Here is a 21839-nt window from a genome sequence, read left to right on the forward strand (position 1 = left end):
TTCTGAAGAAATTAAGAGTATTTCAGGCTTTTTGAACACATTCTTAGACTCTTTTTTTTTTTTTTTTTTTTTTACCAAAAATGCTTCCAGCACCTGGTATTCCCAGGCGGTCTCCCATCCAACAAGGCCCGACACTGCTTAGCTTCCAAGATCAGACGAGATCGGGCGTTCTTTTTTTTTTTTTTTGACTTTCTGAAGAAACTCTGCTCCCAAGACTGGGCTTCTTGAAGAAACTAAGACTATTTTAGGCTTTTTGAACAAATTCTTAGACTTTTTTTTTTTTTTTTTTTTTTTTGACTTTCTGAAGAAACTAAGAGTATTTCAGGCTTTTTGAACACATTCTTAGACTCTTTTTTTTTTTTTTTTTTTTTTTTTTTTACCAAAAATGCTTCCAGCACCTGGTATTCCCAGGCGGTCTCCCATCCAACAAGGCCCGACCATGCTTCCGAGATCAGACGAGATCGGGCGTTTTTTATTTTTTTTTGACTTTCTGAAGAAACTCTGCTCCCAAGACTGGGCTTCTTGAAGAAACTAAGACTATTTCAGGCTTTTTGAACAAATTCTTAGACTTTTTTTTTTTTTTTTTTTTTTTTTGACTTTCTGAAGAAACTCTGCTCCCAAGACTGGGCTTCTTGAAGAAACTAAGACTATTTCAGGCTTTTTGAACAAATTCTTAGACTTTTTTTTTATTTTTTTTATTTTTTGACTTTCTGAAGAAACTAAGAGTATTTCAGGCTTTTTGAACACATTCTTAGACTCTTTTTTATTTTTTTTTATTTTTTTACCAAAAATGCTTCCAGCACCTGGTATTCCCAGGCGGTCTCCCATCCAACAAGGCCCGACCATGCTTCCGAGATCAGACGAGATCGGGCGTTTTTTATTTTTTTTTTGACTTTCTGAAGAAACTCTGCTCCCAAGACTGGGCTTCTTGAAGAAACTAAGACTATTTCAGGCTTTTTGAACAAATTCTTAGACTTTTTTTTTATTTTTTTTATTTTTTTTGACTTTCTGAAGAAACTCTGCTCCCAAGACTGGGCTTCTTGAAGAAACTAAGACTATTTCAGGCTTTTTGAACAAATTCTTAGACTTTTTTTTTTTTTTTTTTTTTTTTGACTTTCTGAAGAAACTAAGAGTATTTCAGGCTTTTTGAACACATTCTTAGACTCTTTTTTTTTTTTTTTTTTTTTACCAAAAATGCTTCCAGCACCTGGTATTCCCAGGCGGTCTCCCATCCAACCAGGCCCGACACTGCTTAGCTTCCGAGATCAGACGAGATCGGGCGTTCTTTTTTTTTTTTTTTTTTTTACTTTCTGAAGAAACTCTGCTCCCAAGACTGGGCTTCTTGAAGAAACTAAGACTATTTCAGGCTTTTTGAACAAATTCTTAGAATTTTTTTATTTTTTATTTTTTTTTTTACCAAAAATGCTTCCAGAACCTGGTATTCCCAGGCGGTCTCCCATCCAACCAGGCCCGACCATGCTTAACTTCCGAGATCAGACGAGATCGGGCGTTTTATTTTTTTTTATTTTTTTGACTTTCTGAAGAAACTCTGCTCCCAAGACTGGGCTTCTTGAAGAAACTAAGACTATTTCAGGCTTTTTGAACAAATTCTTAGACTTTTTTTTTTTATTTTATTTTTTTTGACTTTCTGAAGAAACTAAGAGTATTTAAGGCTTTTTGAACAAATTCTTAGACTTTTTTTTTGACTTTCTGAAGAAACTAAGACTATTTCAGGCTTTTTGAACACATTCTTAGACTCATTTATTTTTTTATTTTTTTTTACCAAAAATGCTCCCAGCACCTGGTATTCCCAGGCGGTCTCCCATCCAACAAGGCCCGACACTGCTTAGCTTCCAAGATCAGACGAGATCGGGCGTTCTTTTTTTTTTTTTTTGACTTTCTGAATAAACTCTGCTCCCAAGACTGGGCTTCTTGAAGAAACTAAGACTATTTCAGGCTTTTTGAACACATTCTTAGACTTTTTTTTTTTTTTTTTTTTTTTTTGACTTTCTGAAGAAACTAAGAGTATTTCAGGCTTTTTGAACACATTCTTAGACTCTTTTTTTTTATTTTATTTTTTTACCAAAAATGCTTCCAGCACCTGGTATTCCCAGGCGGTCTCCCATCCAACAAGGCCCGACACTGCTTAGCTTCCAAGATCAGACGAGATCGGGCGTTTTTTTTTTTTTTTTTTTTTTTTTTGAATTTCTGAAGAAACTCTGCTCCCAAGACTGGGCTTCTTGAAGAAACTAAGACTATTTCAGGCTTTTTGAACAAATTCTTAGACTTTTTTTTTTTTTTTTTTTTTTTTTTGACTTTCTGAAGAAACTCTGCTCCCAAGACTGGGCTTCTTGAAGAAACTAAGACTATTTCAGGCTTTTTGAACAAATTCTTAGACTTTTTTTTATTTTTTTATTTTTTTTGACTTTCTGAAGAAACTAAGAGTATTTCAGGCTTTTTGAACACATTCTTAGACTCTTTTTTTTTGTTTTGTTTTTTTACCAAAAATGCTTCCAGCACCTGGTATTCCCAGGCGGTCTCCCATCCAACAAGGCCCGACACTGCTTAGCTTCCAAGATCAGACGAGATCGGGCGTTCTTTTCTTTTTTTTGGACTTTCTGAAGAAACTCTGCTCCCAAGACTGGGCTTCTTGAAGAAACTAAGACTATTTCAGGCTTTTTGAACAAATTCTTAGACTTTTTTTTTTTATATTTTTTATTTTTTTGACTTTCTGAAGAAACTCTGCTCCCAAGACTGGGCTTTTTGAAGAAACTAAGACTATTTCAGGCTTTTTGAACAAATTCTTAGACTTTTTTTTTTTTTTTTTTTTTGACTTTCTGAAGAAACTAAGAGTATTTCAGGCTTTTTGAACACATTCTTAGACTTTTTTTTTTTTTTTACCAAAAATGCTTCCAGCACCTGGTATTCCCAGGCGGTCTCCCATCCAACAAGGCCCGACCATGCTTCCGAGATCAGACGAGATCGGGCGTTTTTTATTTTTTTTTGACTTTCTGAAGAAACTCTGCTCCCAAGACTGGGCTTCTTGAAGAAACTAAGACTATTTCAGGCTTTTTGAACAAATTCTTAGACTTTTTTTTTTTTTTTTTTTTTTTTTTTTTTTAATGCTTCCAGAACCTGGTATTCCCAGGCGGTCTCCCATCCAACCAGGCCCGACACTGCTTAGCTACCGAGATCAGACAAGATCTTTCTTTTTTTTTTTGACTTTCTGAAGAAACTCTGCTCCCAAGACTGGGCTTCTTGAAGAAACTAAGACTATTTCAGGCTTTTTGAACAAATTCTTAGACTTTTTTTTTTTTTTACTTTCTGAAGAAACTCTTCTCCCAAGACTGGGCTTCTTGAAGAAACTAAGACTATTTCAGGCTTTTTGAACACATTCTTAGACTCTTTTTTTTTATTTTATTTTTTTTACCAAAAATGCTTCCAGCACCTGGTATTCCCAGGCGGTCTCCCATCCAACAAGGCCCGACCATGCTTCCGAGATCAGACGAGATCGGGCGTTTTTTATTTTTTTTTGACTTTCTGAAGAAACTCTGCTCCCAAGACTGGGCTTCTTGAAGAAACTAAGACTATTTCAGGCTTTTTGAACAAATTCTTAGACTTTTTTTTTTTTTTTTTTTTTTTTTTTTTTTTATGCTTCCAGAACCTGGTATTCCCAGGCGGTCTCCCATCCAACCAGGCCCGACACTGCTTAGCTACCGAGATCAGACAAGATCTTTCTTTTTTTTTTTGACTTTCTGAAGAAACTCTGCTCCCAAGACTGGGCTTCTTGAAGAAACTAAGACTATTTCAGGCTTTTTGAACAAATTCTTAGACTTTTTTTTTTTTTTACTTTCTGAAGAAACTCTTCTCCCAAGACTGGGCTTCTTGAAGAAACTAAGACTATTTCAGGCTTTTTGAACACATTCTTAGACTCTTTTTTTTTATTTTATTTTTTTTACCAAAAATGCTTCCAGCACCTGGTATTCCCAGGCGGTCTCCCATCCAACAAGGCCCGACCATGCTTCCGAGATCAGACGAGATCGGGCGTTTTTTTTTTTTTTTTGACTTTCTGAAGAAACTCTGCTCCCAAGACTGGGCTTCTTGAAGAAACTAAGACTATTTCAGGCTTTTTGAACAAATTCTTAGACTTTTTTTTTTTTTTACCAAAAATGCTTCCAGCACCTGGTATTCCCAAGCAGTCTTCCATCCAACCAGGCCCGACACTGCTTAGCTTCCAAGATCAGACGAGATCGGGCGTTCTTTTTTTTTTTTTTGACTTTCTGAAGAAACTCTGCTCCCAAGACTGGGCTTTTTGAAGAAACTAAGAGTATTTCAGGCTTTTTGAACAAATTCTTAGACTTTTTTTTTTTTTTTTTTGACTTTCTGAATAAACTCTGCTCCCAAGACTGGGCTTCTTGAAGAAACTAAGACTATTTCAGGCTTTTTGAACAAATTCTTAGACTTTTTTAATTTATTTATTTTTTTTGACTTTCTGAAGAAACTAAGAGTATTTCAGGCTTTTTGAACACATTCTTAGACTCTTTTTTTTTTTTTTTTTTTTTTTTACCAAAAATGCTTCCAGCACCTGGTATTCCCAGGCGGTCTCCCATCCAACAAGGCCCGACCATGCTTGCGAGATCAGACGAGATCGGGCGTTTTTTTTTTTTTTTTGACTTTCTGAAGAAACTCTGCTCCCAAGACTGGGCTTCTTGAAGAAACTAAGAGTATTTCAGGCTTTTTGAACAAATTCTTAGACTTTTTTTTTTTTTTTTTTTTTTTTTTTGACTTTCTGAATAAACTCTGCTCCCAAGACTGGGCTTCTTGAAGAAACTAAGAGTATTTCAGGCTTTTTGAACAAATTCTTAGACTTTTTTTTTTTTTTTTTTTTTTTTTTTACCAAAAATGCTTCCAGCACCTGGTATTCCCAAGCGGTCTCCCATCCAACCAGGCCCGACACTGCTTAGCTTCCAAGATCAGACGAGATCGGGCGTTCTTTTTTTTTTTTTTGACTTTCTGAAGAAACTCTGCTCCCAAGACTGGGCTTTTTGAAGAAACTAAGAGTATTTCAGGCTTTTTGAACAAATTCTTAGACTTTTTTTTTTTTTTTTGACTTTCTGAATAAACTCTGCTCCCAAGACTGGGCTTCTTGAAGAAACTAAGAGTATTTCAGGCTTTTTGAACAAATTCTTAGACTTTTTTTTTTTTTTTTTTTTTTTTTTTGACTTTCTGAATAAACTCTGCTCCCAAGACTGGGCTTCTTGAAGAAACTAAGAGTATTTCAGGCTTTTTGAACAAATTCTTAGACTTTTTTTTTTTTTTTTTTTTTTTTTTTGACTTTCTGAATAAACTCTGCTCCCAAGACTGGGCTTCTTGAAGAAACTAAGAGTATTTCAGGCTTTTTGAACAAATTCTTAGACTTTTTTTTTTTTTTTTTTTTTTTTTTTACCAAAAATGCTTCCAGCACCTGGTATTCCCAAGCGGTCTCCCATCCAACCAGGCCCGACACTGCTTAGCTTCCGAGATCAGACGAGATCGGGCGTTCTTTTTTTGTTGTTGTTTTTTTTCTTTCTGAAGAAACTCTGCTCCCAAGACTGGGCTTCTTGAAGAAACTAAGACTATTTCAGGCTTTTTGAACAAATTCTTAGACTTTTTTTTTATTTTTTATTTTTTTTGACTTTCTGAAGAAACTAAGAGTATTTCAGGCTTTTTGAACACATTCTTAGACTCTTTTTTTTTTTTTTTTTTTTTTACCAAAAATGCTTCCAGCACCTGGTATTCCCAGGCGGTCTCCCATCCAACAAGGCCCGACACTGCTTAGCTTCCAAGATCAGACGAGATCGGGCGTTCTTTTTTTTTTTTTGGACTTTCTGAAGAAACTCTGCTCCCAAGACTGGGCTTCTTGAAGAAACTAAGACTATTTCAGGCTTTTTGAACAAATTCTTAGACTTTTTTTTTTTATTTTTTTTATTTTTTTGACTTTCTGAAGAAACTCTGCTCCCAAGACTGGGCTTTTTGAAGAAACTAAGACTATTTCAGGCTTTTTGAACAAATTCTTAGACTTTTTTTTTTTTTTTTTTTTTGACTTTCTGAAGAAACTAAGAGTATTTCAGGCTTTTTGAACACATTCTTAGACTTTTTTTTTTTTTTTACAAAAAATGCTTCCAGCACCTGGTATTCCCAGGCGGTCTCCCATCCAACAAGGCCCGACCATGCTTCCGAGATCAGACGAGATCGGGCGTTTTTTATTTTTTTTTGACTTTCTGAAGAAACTCTGCTCCCAAGACTGGGCTTCTTGAAGAAACTAAGACTATTTCAGGCTTTTTGAACAAATTCTTAGACTTTTTTTTTTTTTTCTTTTTTTTTTTTTTTAATGCTTCCAGAACCTGGTATTCCCAGGCGGTCTCCCATCCAACCAGGCCCGACACTGCTTAGCTACCGAGATCAGACAAGATCTTTCTTTTTTTTTTTTTTCTTTTTTTTTTTTTTGACTTTCTGAAGAAACTCTGCTCCCAAGACTGGGCTTCTTGAAGAAACTAAGACTATTTCAGGCTTTTTGAACAAATTCTTAGACTTTTTTTTTTTTTTTTTTTTTTTTTTTTTACATTCTGAAGAAACTCTGCTCCCAAGACTGGGCTTCTTGAAGAAACTAAGACTATTTCAGGCTTTTTGAACACATTCTTAGACTCTTTTTTTTTATTTAATTTTTTTTACCAAAAATGCTTCCAGCACCTGGTATTCCCAGGCGGTCTCCCATCCAACAAGGCCCGACCATGCTTCCGAGATCAGACGAGATCGGGCGTTTTTTTTTTTTTTTTGACTTTCTGAAGAAACTCTGCTCCCAAGACTGGGCTTCTTGAAGAAACTAAGACTATTTCAGGCTTTTTGAACAAATTCTTAGACTTTTTTTTTTTTTTACCAAAAATGCTTCCAGCACCTGGTATTCCCAGGCGGTCTCCCATCCAACAAGGCCCGACCATGCTTCCGAGATCAGACGAGATCGGGCGTTTTTTATTTTTTTTTGACTTTCTGAAGAAACTCTGCTCCCAAGACTGGGCTTCTTGAAGAAACTAAGACTATTTCAGGCTTTTTGAACAAATTCTTAGACTTTTTTTTTTTTTTTTTTTTTTTTTTTTTTTAATGCTTCCAGAACCTGGTATTCCCAGGCGGTCTCCCATCCAACCAGGCCCGACACTGCTTAGCTACCGAGATCAGACAAGATCTTTCTTTTTTTTTTTTTTTTTTTTTTTTTGACTTTCTGAAGAAACTCTGCTCCCAAGACTGGGCTTCTTGAAGAAACTAAGACTATTTCAGGCTTTTTGAACAAATTCTTAGACTTTTTTTTTTTTTTACTTTCTGAAGAAACTCTTCTCCCAAGACTGGGCTTCTTGAAGAAACTAAGACTATTTCAGGCTTTTTGAACACATTCTTAGACTCTTTTTTTTTATTTTATTTTTTTTACCAAAAATGCTTCCAGCACCTGGTATTCCCAGGCGGTCTCCCATCCAACAAGGCCCGACCATGCTTCCGAGATCAGACGAGATCGGGCGTTTTTTTTTTTTTTTTGACTTTCTGAAGAAACTCTGCTCCCAAGACTGGGCTTCTTGAAGAAACTAAGACTATTTCAGGGTTTTTGAACAAATTCTTAGACTTTTTTTTTATTTTTTTTTTTATTTTTTTTTAATGCTTCCAGAACCTGGTATTCCCAGGCGGTCTCCCATCCAACCAGGCCCGACACTGCTTAGCTACCGAGATCAGACAAGATCTTTCTTTTTTTTTTTTCTTTTTTTTTTTTTTGACTTTCTGAAGAAACTCTGCTCCCAAGACTGGGCTTCTTGAAGAAACTAAGACTATTTCAGGCTTTTTGAACAAATTCTTAGACTTTTTTTTTTTTTTACCAAAAATGCTTCCAGCACCTGGTATTCCCAAGCAGTCTCCCATCCAACCAGGCCCGACACTGCTTAGCTTCCAAGATCAGACGAGATCGGGCGTTCTTTTTTTTTTTTTGACTTTCTGAAGAAACTCTGCTCCCAAGACTGGGCTTTTTGAAGAAACTAAGAGTATTTCAGGCTTTTTGAACAAATTCTTAGACTTTTTTTTTTTTTTTTTGACTTTCTGAATAAACTCTGCTCCCAAGACTGGGCTTCTTGAAGAAACTAAGACTATTTCAGGCTTTTTGAACAAATTCTTAGACTTTTTTTTTTTTTTTTTTTTTTTTGACTTTCTGAAGAAACTAAGAGTATTTCAGGCTTTTTGAACACATTCTTAGACTCTTTTTTTTTTTTTTTTTTTTTTACCAAAAATGCTTCCAGCACCTGGTATTCCCAGGCGGTCTCCCATCCAACAAGGCCCGACCATGCTTGCGAGATCAGACGAGATCGGGCGGTTTTTTTTTTTTTTTGACTTTCTGAAGAAACTCTGCTCCCAAGACTGGGCTTTTTGAAGAAACTAAGAGTATTTCAGGCTTTTTGAACAAATTCTTAGACTTTTTTTTTTTTTTTTTTTTTTTTTTTGACTTTCTGAATAAACTCTGCTCCCAAGACTGGGCTTCTTGAAGAAACTAAGAGTATTTCAGGCTTTTTGAACAAATTCTTAGACTTTTTTTTTTTTTTTTTTTTTTTTTTTACCAAAAATGCTTCCAGCACCTGGTATTCCCAAGCGGTCTCCCATCCAACCAGGCCCGACACTGCTTAGCTTCCAAGATCAGACGAGATCGGGCGTTCTTTTTTTTTTTTTTTGACTTTCTGAAGAAACTCTGCTCCCAAGACTGGGCTTTTTGAAGAAACTAAGACTATTTCAGGCTTTTTGAACAAATTCTTAGACTTTTTTTTTTTAATTTTTTTTTTTTTTTTTAAATGTTTCCAGAACCTGGTATTCCCAGGCGGTCTCCCATCCAACCAGGCCCGACACTGCTTAGCTTCCGAGATCAGACGAGATCGGGCGTTCTTTTTTTGTTGTTGTTTTTTTTCTTTCTGAAGAAACTCTGCTCCCAAGACTGGGCTTCTTGAAGAAACTAAGACTATTTCAGGCTTTTTGAACAAATTCTTAGACTTTTTTTTTATTTTTTATTTTTTTTGACTTTCTGAAGAAACTAAGAGTATTTCAGGCTTTTTGAACACATTCTTAGACTCTTTTTTTTTTTTTTTTTTTTTTACCAAAAATGCTTCCAGCACCTGGTATTCCCAGGCGGTCTCCCATCCAACAAGGCCCGACACTGCTTAGCTTCCAAGATCAGACGAGATCGGGCGTTCTTTTTTTTTTTTTGGACTTTCTGAAGAAACTCTGCTCCCAAGACTGGGCTTCTTGAAGAAACTAAGACTATTTCAGGCTTTTTGAACAAATTCTTAGACTTTTTTTTTTTTTTTTTTTTTTTTTTTTGACTTTCTGAAGAAACTCTGCTCCCAAGACTGGGCTTTTTGAAGAAACTAAGACTATTTCAGGCTTTTTGAACAAATTCTTAGACTTTTTTTTTTTTTTTTTTTTTGACTTTCTGAAGAAACTAAGAGTATTTCAGGCTTTTTGAACACATTCTTAGACTTTTTTTTTTTTTTTACAAAAAATGCTTCCAGCACCTGGTATTCCCAGGCGGTCTCCCATCCAACAAGGCCCGACCATGCTTCCGAGATCAGACGAGATCGGGCGTTTTTTATTTTTTTTTGACTTTCTGAAGAAACTCTGCTCCCAAGACTGGGCTTCTTGAAGAAACTAAGACTATTTCAGGCTTTTTGAACAAATTCTTAGACTTTTTTTTTTTTTTCTTTTTTTTTTTTTTTTAATGCTTCCAGAACCTGGTATTCCCAGGCGTTCTCCCATCCAACCAGGCCCGACACTGCTTAGCTACCGAGATCAGACAAGATCTTTCTTTTTTTTTTTTCTTTTTTTTTTTTTTTGACTTTCTGAAGAAACTCTGCTCCCAAGACTGGGCTTCTTGAAGAAACTAAGACTATTTCAGGCTTTTTGAACAAATTCTTAGACTTTTTTTTTTTTTTTTTTTTTTTTTTTTACATTCTGAAGAAACTCTGCTCCCAAGACTGGGCTTCTTGAAGAAACTAAGACTATTTTAGGCTTTTTGAACACATTCTTAGACTCTTTTTTTTTATTTTATTTTTTTTACCAAAAATGCTTCCAGCACCTGGTATTCCCAGGCGGTCTCCCATCCAACAAGGCCCGACCATGCTTCCGAGATCAGACGAGATCGGGCGTTTTTTTTTTTTTTTTGACTTTCTGAAGAAACTCTGCTCCCAAGACTGGGCTTCTTGAAGAAACTAAGACTATTTCAGGCTTTTTGAACAAATTCTTAGACTTTTTTTTTTTTTTACCAAAAATGCTTCCAGCACCTGGTATTCCCAAGCAGTCTCCCATCCAACCAGGCCCGACACTGCTTAGCTTCCAAGATCAGACGAGATCGGGCGTTCTTTTTTTTTTTTTTTGACTTTCTGAAGAAACTCTGCTCCCAAGACTGGGCTTTTTGAAGAAACTAAGAGTATTTCAGGCTTTTTGAACAAATTCTTAGACTTTTTTTTTTTTTTTTGACTTTCTGAATAAACTCTGCTCCCAAGACTGGGCTTCTTGAAGAAACTAAGACTATTTCAGGCTTTTTGAACAAATTCTTAGACTTTTTTTATTTATTTATTTTTTTTGACTTTCTGAAGAAACTAAGAGTATTTCAGGCTTTTTGAACACATTCTTAGACTCTTTTTTTTTTTTTTTTTTTTTTTTACCAAAAATGCTTCCAGCACCTGGTATTCCCAGGCGGTCTCCCATCCAACAAGGCCCGACCATGCTTCCGAGATCAGACGAGATCGGGCGTTTTTTATTTTTTTTTGACTTTCTGAAGAAACTCTGCTCCCAAGACTGGGCTTCTTGAAGAAACTAAGACTATTTCAGGCTTTTTGAACAAATTCTTAGACTTTTTTTTTTTTTTTTTTTTTTTTTTTTTTAATGCTTCCAGAACCTGGTATTCCCAGGCGGTCTCCCATCCAACCAGGCCCGACACTGCTTAGCTACCGAGATCAGACAAGATCTTTCTTTTTTTTTTTTCTTTTTTTTTTTTGTGACTTTCTGAAGAAACTCTGCTCCCAAGACTGGGCTTCTTGAAGAAACTAAGACTATTTCAGGCTTTTTGAACAAATTCTTAGACTTTTTTTTTTTTTTTTTTTTTTTTTTTTACTTTCTGAAGAAACTCTGCTCCCAAGACTGGGCTTCTTGAAGAAACTAAGACTATTTCAGGCTTTTTGAACACATTCTTAGACTCTTTTTTTTTATTTTATTTTTTTTACCAAAAATGCTTCCAGCACCTGGTATTCCCAGGCGGTCTCCCATCCAACAAGGCCCGACCATGCTTCCGAGATCAGACGAGATCGGGCGTTTTTTTTTTTTTTTTGACTTTCTGAAGAAACTCTGCTCCCAAGACTGGGCTTCTTGAAGAAACTAAGACTATTTCAGGCTTTTTGAACAAATTCTTAGACTTTTTTTTTTTTTTACCAAAAATGCTTCCAGCACCTGGTATTCCCAAGCAGTCTCCCATCCAACCAGGCCCGACACTGCTTAGCTTCCAAGATCAGACGAGATCGGGCGTTCTTTTTTTTTTTTTTGACTTTCTGAAGAAACTCTGCTCCCAAGACTGGGCTTTTTGAAGAAACTAAGAGTATTTCAGGCTTTTTGAACAAATTCTTAGACTTTTTTTTTTTTTTTTTGACTTTCTGAATAAACTCTGCTCCCAAGACTGGGCTTCTTGAAGAAACTAAGACTATTTCAGGCTTTTTGAACAAATTCTTAGACTTTTTTTATTTATTTATTTTTTTGACTTTATGAAGAAACTAAGAGTATTTCAGGCTTTTTGAACACATTCTTAGACTCTTTTTTTTTTATTTTATTTTTTTACCAAAAATGCTTCCAGCACCTGGTATTCCCAGGCGGTCTCCCATCCAACAAGGCCCGACCATGCTTGCGTGATCAGACGAGATCGGGCGTTTTTTTTTTTTTTTTTGACTTTCTGAAGAAACTCTGCTCCCAAGACTGGGCTTTTTGAAGAAACTAAGAGTATTTCAGGCTTTTTGAACAAATTCTTAGACTTTTTTTTTTTTTTTTTTTTTTTTTTGACTTTCTGAAGAAACTCTGCTCCCAAGACTGGGCTTCTTGAAGAAACTAAGACTATTTCAGGCTTTTTGAACAAATTCTTAGACTTTTTTTTTTTTTTTTTTTTTTTTTGACTTTCTGAAGAAACTAAGAGTATTTCAGGCTTTTTGAACACATTCTTAGACTCTTTTTTTTTTTTTTTTTTTTTTTACCAAAAATGCTTCCAGCACCTGGTATTCCCAGGCGGTCTCCCATCCAACAAGGCCCGACCATGCTTCCGAGATTTTAAATTTTTTTTTTTTTAATGTTTCCAGAACCTGGTATTCCCAGGCGGTCTCCCATCCAACCAGGCCCGACACTGCTTAGCTACCGAGATCAGACAAGATCGGGCTTTTTTTTTTTTTTTTTTTTTTTTTTTTGACTTTCTGAAGAAACTCTGCTCCCAAGACTGGGCTTCTTGAAGAAACTAAGACTATTTCAGGCTTTTTGAACAAATTCTTAGACTTTTTTTTTTTTTTTTTTTTTTTTTGACTTTCTGAAGAAACTAAGAGTATTTCAGGCTTTTTGAACACATTCTTAGACTCTTTTTTTTTTTTTTTTTTTTTTACCAAAAATGCTTCCAGCACCTGGTATTCCCAGGCGGTCTCCCATCCAACAAGACCCGACACTGCTTAGCTTCCAAGATCAGACGAGATCGGGCGTTTTTTTTTTTTTTTTTTTTTTTTTTTTGAATTTCTGAAGAAACTCTGCTCCCAAGACTGGGCTTCTTGAAGAAACTAAGACTATTTCAGGCTTTTTGAACAAATTCTTAGACTTTTTTTTTTTTTTTTTTTTTTTTGACTTTCTGAAGAAACTCTGCTCCCAAGACTGGGCTTCTTGAAGAAACTAAGACTATTTCAGGCTTTTTGAACAAATTCTTAGACTTTTTTTTTATTTTTAATTTTTTTTGACTTTCTGAAGAAACTAAGAGTATTTCAGGCTTTTTGAACACATTCTTAGACTCTTTTTTTTTTTTTTTTTTTTTTACCAAAAATGCTTCCAGCACCTGGTATTCCCAGGCGGTCTCCCATCCAACAAGGCCCGACACTGCTTAGCTTCCAAGATCAGACGAGATCGGGCGTTCTTTTTTTTTTTTGGGACTTTCTGAAGAAACTCTGCTCCCAAGACTGGGCTTCTTGAAGAAACTAAGACTATTTCAGGCTTTTTGAACAAATTCTTAGACTTTTTTTTTTAATTTTTTTTTTTTTTTTTGACTTTCTGAAGAAACTCTGCTCCCAAGACTGGGCTTTTTGAAGAAACTAAGACTATTTCAGGCTTTTTGAACAAATTCTTAGACTTATTTTTTTTTTTTTTTTTGACTTTCTGAAGAAACTAAGAGTATTTCAGGCTTTTTGAACACATTCGTAGACTTTTTTTTTTTTTTTACCAAAAATGCTTCCAGCACCTGGTATTCCCAGGCGGTCTCCCATCCAACAAGGCCCGACCATGCTTCCGAGATCAGACGAGATCGGGCGTTTTTTATTTTTTTTTGACTTTCTGAAGAAACTCTGCTCCCAAGACTGGGCTTCTTGAAGAAACTAAGACTATTTCAGGCTTTTTGAACAAATTCTTAGACTTTTTTTTTTTTTTTTTTTTTTTTTTTTTTTAATGCTTCCAGAACCTGGTATTCCCAGGCGGTCTCCCATCCAACCAGGCCCGACACTGCTTAGCTACCGAGATCAGACAAGATCTTTCTTTTTTTTTTTTTTGACTTTCTGAAGAAACTCTGCTCCCAAGACTGGGCTTCTTGAAGAAACTAAGACTATTTCAGGCTTTTTGAACAAATTCTTAGACTTTTTTTTTTTTTTTTTTTTTTTTTTTACTTTCTGAAGAAACTCTGCTCCCAAGACTGGGCTTCTTGAAGAAACTAAGACTATTTCAGGCTTTTTGAACACATTCTTAGACTCTTTTTTTTTATTTTATTTTTTTTACCAAAAATGCTTCCAGCACCTGGTATTCCCAGGCGGTCTCCCATCCAACAAGGCCCGACCATGCTTCCGAGATCAGACGAGATCGGGCGTTTTTTTTTTTTTTTTGACTTTCTGAAGAAACTCTGCTCCCAAGACTGGGCTTCTTGAAGAAACTAAGACTATTTCAGGCTTTTTGAACAAATTCTTAGACTTTTTTTTTTTTTTACCAAAAATGCTTCCAGCACCTGGTATTCCCAAGCAGTCTCCCATCCAACCAGGCCCGACACTGCTTAGCTTCCAAGATCAGACGAGATCGGGCGTTCTTTTTATTTTTTTTGACTTTCTGAAGAAACTCTGCTCCCAAGACTGGGCTTTTTGAAGAAACTAAGAGTATTTCAGGCTTTTTGAACAAATTCTTAGACTTTTTTTTTTTTTTTTTGACTTTCTGAATAAACTCTGCTCCCAAGACTGGGCTTCTTGAAGAAACTAAGACTATTTCAGGCTTTTTGAACAAATTCTTAGACTTTTTTTCTTTTTTTTTATTTTTTTTTACCAAAAATGCTTCCAGCACCTGGTATTCCCAGGCGGTCTCCCATCCAACAAGGCCCGACCATGCTTGCGAGATCAGACGAGATCGGGCGTTTTTTTTTTTTTTTTTGACTTTCTGAAGAAACTCTGCTCCCAAGACTGGGCTTTTTGAAGAAACTAAGAGTATTTCAGGCTTTTTGAACAAATTCTTAGACTTTTTTTTTTTTTTTTTTTTTTTTGACTTTCTGAATAAACTCTGCTCCCAAGACTGGGCTTCTTGAAGAAACTAAGAGTATTTCAGGCTTTTTGAACAAATTCTTAGACTTTTTTTTTTTTTTTTTTTTTTTTTTTACCAAAAATGCTTCCAGCACCTGGTATTCCCAAGCGGTCTCCCATCCAACCAGGCCCGACACTGCTTAGCTTCCAAGATCAGACGAGATCGGGCGTTCTTTTTTTTTTTTTTGACTTTCTGAAGAAACTCTGCTCCCAAGACTGGGCTTTTTGAAGAAACTAAGAGTATTTCAGGCTTTTTGAACAAATTCTTAGACTTTTTTTTTTTTTTTTTTTTTTTTTTGACTTTCTGAATAAACTCTGCTCCCAAGACTGGGCTTCTTGAAGAAACTAAGACTATTTCAGGCTTTTTGAACAAATTCTTAGACTTTTTTTTTTTTTTTTTTTTTTTTTTTGACTTTCTGAATAAACTCTGCTCCCAAGACTGGGCTTCTTGAAGAAACTAAGACTATTTCAGGCTTTTTGAACAAATTCTTAGACTTTTTTTATTTATTTATTTTTTTGACTTTCTGAAGAAACTAAGAGTATTTCAGGCTTTTTGAACACATTCTTAGACTCTTTTTTTTTTTTTTTTTTTTTTTTACCAAAAATGCTTCCAGCACCTGGTATTCCCAGGCGGTCTCCCATCCAACAAGGCCCGACCATGCTTGCGTGATCAGACGAGATCGGGCGTTTTTTTTTTTTTTTTTGACTTTCTGAAGAAACTCTGCTCCCAAGACTGGGCTTTTTGAAGAAACTAAGAGTATTTCAGGCTTTTTGAACAAATTCTTAGACTTTTTTTTTATTTTTTTTATTTTTTTGACTTTCTGAAGAAACTCTGCTCCCAAGACTGGGCTTCTTGAAGAAACTAAGACTATTTCAGGCTTTTTGAACAAATTCTTAGACTTTTTATTTATTTTTTATTTTTTTTGACTTTCTGAAGAAACTAAGAGTATTTCAGGCTTTTTGAACACATTCTTAGACTCTTTTTTTTTTTTTTTTTTTTTTTACCAAAAATGCTTCCAGCACCTGGTATTCCCAGGCGGTCTCCCATCCAACAAGGCCCGACCATGCTTCCGAGATCAGACGAGATCGGGCGTTTTTTGTTTTTTTTTGACTTTCTGAAGAAACTCTGCTCCCAAGACTGGGCTTTTTGAAGAAACTAAGAGTATTTCAGGCTTTTTGAACAAATTCTTATACTTTTTTTTAGTTTTTTTTAGTTTTTTTTTGACTTTCTGAAGAAACTCTGCTCCCAAGACTGGGCTTTTTGAAGAAACTAAGACTATTTCAGGCTTTTTGAACAAATTCTTAGACTTTTTTTTTTTAATTTTTTTTTTTTTTTTTTAAATGTTTCCAGAACCTGGTATTCCCAGGCGGTCTCCCATCCAACCAGGCCCGACACTGCTTAGCTTCCGAGATCAGACGAGATCGGGCGTTTTTTTTTTTTTGTTTTTTTTTGCCTTTCTGAAGAAACTCTGCTCCCAAGACTGGGCTTCTTGAAGAAACTAAGACTATTTCAGGCTTTTTGAACAAATTCTTAGACTTTTTTTTTTTTTTTTTTTTTTTTTGACTTTCTGAAGAAACTCTGCTCCCAAGACTGGGCTTCTTGAAGAAACTAAGACTATTTCAGGCTTTTTGAACAAATTCTTAGACTTTTTTTTTTTTTTTTTTTTTTTTTCACTTTCTGAAGAAACTAAGAGTATTTCAGGCTTTTTGAACACATTCTTAGACTCTTTTTTTTTTTTTTTTTTTTTTTACCAAAAATGCTTCCAGCACCTGGTATTCCCAGGCGGTCTCCCATCCAACAAGGCCCGACCATGCTTCCGAGATCAGACGAGATCGGGCGTTTTTTGTTTTTTTTTGACTTTCTGAAGAAACTCTGCTCTCAAGACTGGGCTTTTTGAAGAAACTAAGAGTATTTCAGGCTTTTTGAACAAATTCTTATACTTTTTTTTAGTTTTTTTTAGTTTTTTTTTGACTTTCTGAAGAAACTCTGCCCCCAAGACTGGGCTTTTTGAAGAAACTAAGACTATTTCAGGCTTTTTGAACAAATTCTTAGACTTTTTTTTTTAATTTTTTTTTTTTTTTTTTAATTTTTTCCAGAACCTGGTATTCCCAGGCGGTCTCCCATCCAACCAGGCCCGACACTGCTTAGCTTCCGAGATCAGACGAGATCGGGCGTTCTTTTTTTGTTGTTGTTTTTTTTCTTTCTGAAGAAACTCTGCTCCCAAGACTGGGCTTCTTGAAGAAACTAAGACTATTTCAGGCTTTTTGAACAAATTCTTAGACTTTTTTTTTATTTTTTTTTACCAAAAATGCTTCCAGCACCTGGTATTCCCAGGCGGTCTCCCATCCAACCAGGCCCGACACTGCTTAGCTTCCGAGATCAGACGAGATCGGGCGTTTTTTTTTTTTTTTTTTTTTTTGACTTTCTGAAGAAACTCTGCTCCCAAGACTGGGCTTCTTGAAGAAACTAAGACTATTTCAGGCTTTTTGAACAAATTCTTAGATTTTTTTTTTTTTTTAAATGCTTCCAGAACCTGGTATTCCCAGGCGGTCTCCCATCCAACCAGGCCCGACACTGCTTAGCTACCGAGATCAGACAAGATCGGGCTTTTTTTTTTTTTTTGTTTGTTTTTTTTGACTTTCAGAAGAAACTCTGCTCCCAAGACTGGGCTTCTTGAAGAAACTAAGACTATTTCAGGCTTTTTGAACAAATTCTTAGACTTTTTTTTTTTTTTTTTTTTTTTTTTTTACCAAAAATGCTTCCAGCACCTGGTATTCCCAAGCGGTCTCCCATCCAACCAGGCCCGACACTGCTTAGCTTCCAAGATCAGACGAGATCGGGCTTTCTTTTTTTTTTTTTTTGACTTTCTGAAGAAACTCTGCTCCCAAGACTGGGCTTTTTGAAGAAACTAAGAGTATTTCAGGCTTTTTGAACAAATTCTTAGACTTTTTTTTTTTGTTTTTTTTTGTTTTTTTGACTTTCTGAATAAACTCTGCTCCCAAGACTGGGCTTCTTGAAGAAACTAAGACTATTTCAGGCTTTTTGAACAAATTCTTAGACTTTTTTTTTATTTTTTATTTTTTTTGACTTTCTGAAGAAACTAAGAGTATTTCAGGCTTTTTGAACACATTCTTAGACTCTTTTTTTTTTTTTTTTTTTTTTACCAAAAATGCTTCCAGCACCTGGTATTCCCAGGCGGTCTCCCATCCAACAAGGCCCGACCATGCTTGCGAGATCAGACGAGATCGGGCGTTTTTTTTTTTTTTTTGACTTTCTGAAGAAACTCTGCTCCCAAGACTGGGCTTTTTGAAGAAACTAAGAGTATTTCAGGCTTTTTGAACAAATTCTTAGACTTTTTTTTTTTTTTTTTTTTTTTTTTGACTTTCTGAATAAACTCTGCTCCCAAGACTGGGCTTCTTGAAGAAACTAAGAGTATTTCAGGCTTTTTGAACAAATTCTTAGACTTTTTTTTTTTTTTTTTTTATTTTTTTTTACCAAAAATGCTTCCAGCACCTGGTATTCCCAAGCGGTCTCCCATCCAACCAGGCCCGACACTGCTTAGCTTCCAAGATCAGACGAGATCGGGCGTTCTTTTTTTTATTTTTGACTTTCTGAAGAAACTCTGCTCCCAAGACTGGGCTTTTTGAAGAAACTAAGAGTATTTCAGGCTTTTTGAACAAATTCTTAGACTTTTTTTTTTTTTTTTTTTTTTTTTTGACTTTCTGAATAAACTCTGCTCCCAAGACTGGGCTTCTTGAAGAAACTAAGACTATTTCAGGCTTTTTGAACAAATTCTTAGACTTTGTTTTTTTTTTTTTTTTTTTTTTGACTTTCTGAATAAACTCTGCTCCCAAGACTGGGCTTCTTGAAGAAACTAAGACTATTTCAGGCTTTTTGAACAAATTCTTAGACTTTTTTTATTTATTTATTTTTTTGACTTTCTGAAGAAACTAAGAGTATTTCAGGCTTTTTGAACACATTCTTAGACTCTTTTTTTTTTATTTTATTTTTTTACCAAAAATGCTTCCAGCACCTGGTATTCCCAGGCGGTCTCCCATCCAACAAGGCCCGACCATGCTTGCGTGATCAGACGAGATCGGGCGTTTTTTTTTTTTTTTTTGACTTTCTGAAGAAACTCTGCTCCCAAGACTGGGCTTTTTGAAGAAACTAAGAGTATTTCAGGCTTTTTGAACAAATTCTTAGACTTTTTTTTTTTTTTTTTTTTTTTTGACTTTCTGAAGAAACTCTGCTCCCAAGACTGGGCTTCTTGAAGAAACTAAGACTATTTCAGGCTTTTTGAACAAATTCTTAGACTTTTTTTTTTTTTTTTTTTTTTTTGACTTTCTGAAGAAACTAAGAGTATTTCAGGCTTTTTGAACACATTCTTAGACTCTTTTTTTTTTTTTTTTTTTTTTTACCAAAAATGCTTCCAGCACCTGGTATTCCCAGGCGGTCTCCCATCCAACAAGGCCCGACCATGCTTCCGAGATCAGACGAGATCGGGCGTTTTTTGTTTTTTTTTGACTTTCTGAAGAAACTCTGCTCCCAAGACTGGGCTTTTTGAAGAAACTAAGAGTATTTCAGGCTTTTTGAACAAATTCTTATACTTTTTTTTTTTTTTTTTAGTTTTTTTTTGACTTTCTGAAGAAACTCTGCTCCCAAGACTGGGCTTTTTGAAGAAACTAAGACTATTTCAGGCTTTTTGAACAAATTCTTAGACTTTTTTTTAAAAAATTTTTTTTTTTTTTTTTTTTTTAATGTTTCCAGAACCTGGTATTCCCAGGCGGTCTCCCATCCAACCAGGCCCGACACTGCTTAGCTACCGAGATCAGACAAGATCGGGCTTTTTTTTTTTTTTTTTTTTTTTTTTTTGACTTTCTGAAGAAACTCTGCTCCCAAGACTGGGCTTCTTGAAGAAACTAAGACTATTTCAGGCTTTTTGAACAAATTCTTAGACTTTTTTTTTTTTTTTTTTTTTTTTGACTTTCTGAAGAAACTAAGAGTATTTCAGGCTTTTTGAACACATTCTTAGACTCTTTTTTTTTTTTTTTTTTTTTTACCAAAAATGCTTCCAGCACCTGGTATTCCCAGGCGGTCTCCCATCCAACAAGACCCGACACTGCTTAGCTTCCAAGATCAGACGAGATCGGGCGTTTTTTTTTTTTTTTGTTTTTTTTTTTTGAATTTCTGAAGAAACTCTGCTCCCAAGACTGGGCTTCTTGAAGAAACTAAGACTATTTCAGGCTTTTTGAACAAATTCTTAGACTTTTTTTTTTTTTTTTTTTTTTTTGACTTTCTGAAGAAACTCTGCTCCCAAGACTGGGCTTCTTGAAGAAACTAAGACTATTTCAGGCTTTTTGAACAAATTCTTAGACTTTTTTTTTATTTTTAATTTTTTTTGACTTTCTGAAGAAACTAAGAGTATTTCAGGCTTTTTGAACACATTCTTAGACTCTTTTTTTTTTTTTTTTTTTTTTACCAAAAATGCTTCCAGCACCTGGTATTCCCAGGCGGTCTCCCATCCAACAAGGCCCGACACTGCTTAGCTTCCAAGATCAGACGAGATCGGGCGTTCTTTTTTTTTTTTTGGACTTTCTGAAGAAACTCTGCTCCCAAGACTGGGCTTCTTGAAGAAACTAAGACTATTTCAGGCTTTTTGAACAAATTCTTAGACTTTTTTTTTTAATTTTTTTTTTTTTTTTGACTTTCTGAAGAAACTCTGCTCCCAAGACTGGGCTTTTTGAAGAAACTAAGACTATTTCAGGCTTTTTGAACAAATTCTTAGACTTATTTTTTTTTTTTTTTTTTTGACTTTCTGAAGAAACTAAGAGTATTTCAGGCTTTTTGAACACATTCTTAGACTTTTTTTTTTTTTTTACCAAAAATGCTTCCAGCACCTGGTATTCCCAGGCGGTCTCCCATCCAACAAGGCCCGACCATGCTTCCGAGATCAGACGAGATCGGGCGTTTTTTATTTTTTTTTGACTTTCTGAAGAAACTCTGCTCCCAAGACTGGGCTTCTTGAAGAAACTAAGACTATTTCAGGCTTTTTGAACAAATTCTTAGACTTTTTTTATTTTTTATTTTTTTTATTTTTTTAATGCTTCCAGAACCTGGTATTCCCAGGCGGTCTCCCATCCAACCAGGCCCGACACTGCTTAGCTACCGAGATCAGACAAGATCTTTCTTTTTTTTTTTTTTGACTTTCTGAAGAAACTCTGCTCCCAAGACTGGGCTTCTTGAAGAAACTAAGACTATTTCAGGCTTTTTGAACAAATTCTTAGACTTTTTTTTTTTTTTTTTTTTTTTTTTTTACTTTCTGAAGAAACTCTGCTCCCAAGACTGGGCTTCTTGAAGAAACTAAGACTATTTCAGGCTTTTTGAACACATTCTTAGACTCTTTTTTTTTATTTTATTTTTTTTACCAAAAATGCTTCCAGCACCTGGTATTCCCAGGCGGTCTCCCATCCAACAAGGCCCGACCATGCTTCCGAGATCAGACGAGATCGGGCGTTTTTTTTTTTTTTTTGACTTTCTGAAGAAACTCTGCTCCCAAGACTGGGCTTCTTGAAGAAACTAAGACTATTTCAGGCTTTTTGAACAAATTCTTAGACTTTTTTTTTTTTTTACCAAAAATGCTTCCAGCACCTGGTATTCCCAAGCAGTCTCCCATCCAACCAGGCCCGACACTGCTTAGCTTCCAAGATCAGACGAGATCGGGCGTTCTTTTTTTTTTTTTTGACTTTCTGAAGAAACTCTGCTCCCAAGACTGGGCTTTTTGAAGAAACTAAGAGTATTTCAGGCTTTTTGAACAAATTCTTAGACTTTTTTTTTTTTTTTTTGACTTTCTGAATAAACTCTGCTCCCAAGACTGGGCTTCTTGAAGAAACTAAGACTATTTCAGGCTTTTTGAACAAATTCTTAGACTTTTTTTCTTTTTTTTAATTTTTTTTTACCAAAAATGCTTCCAGCACCTGGTATTCCCAGGCGGTCTCCCATCCAACAAGGCC

Source organism: Leuciscus leuciscus, assembly GCF_965113295.1.
Source record: "Leuciscus leuciscus genome assembly, chromosome: 3".
NCBI lineage: Eukaryota > Metazoa > Chordata > Actinopteri > Cypriniformes > Leuciscidae > Leuciscus > Leuciscus leuciscus.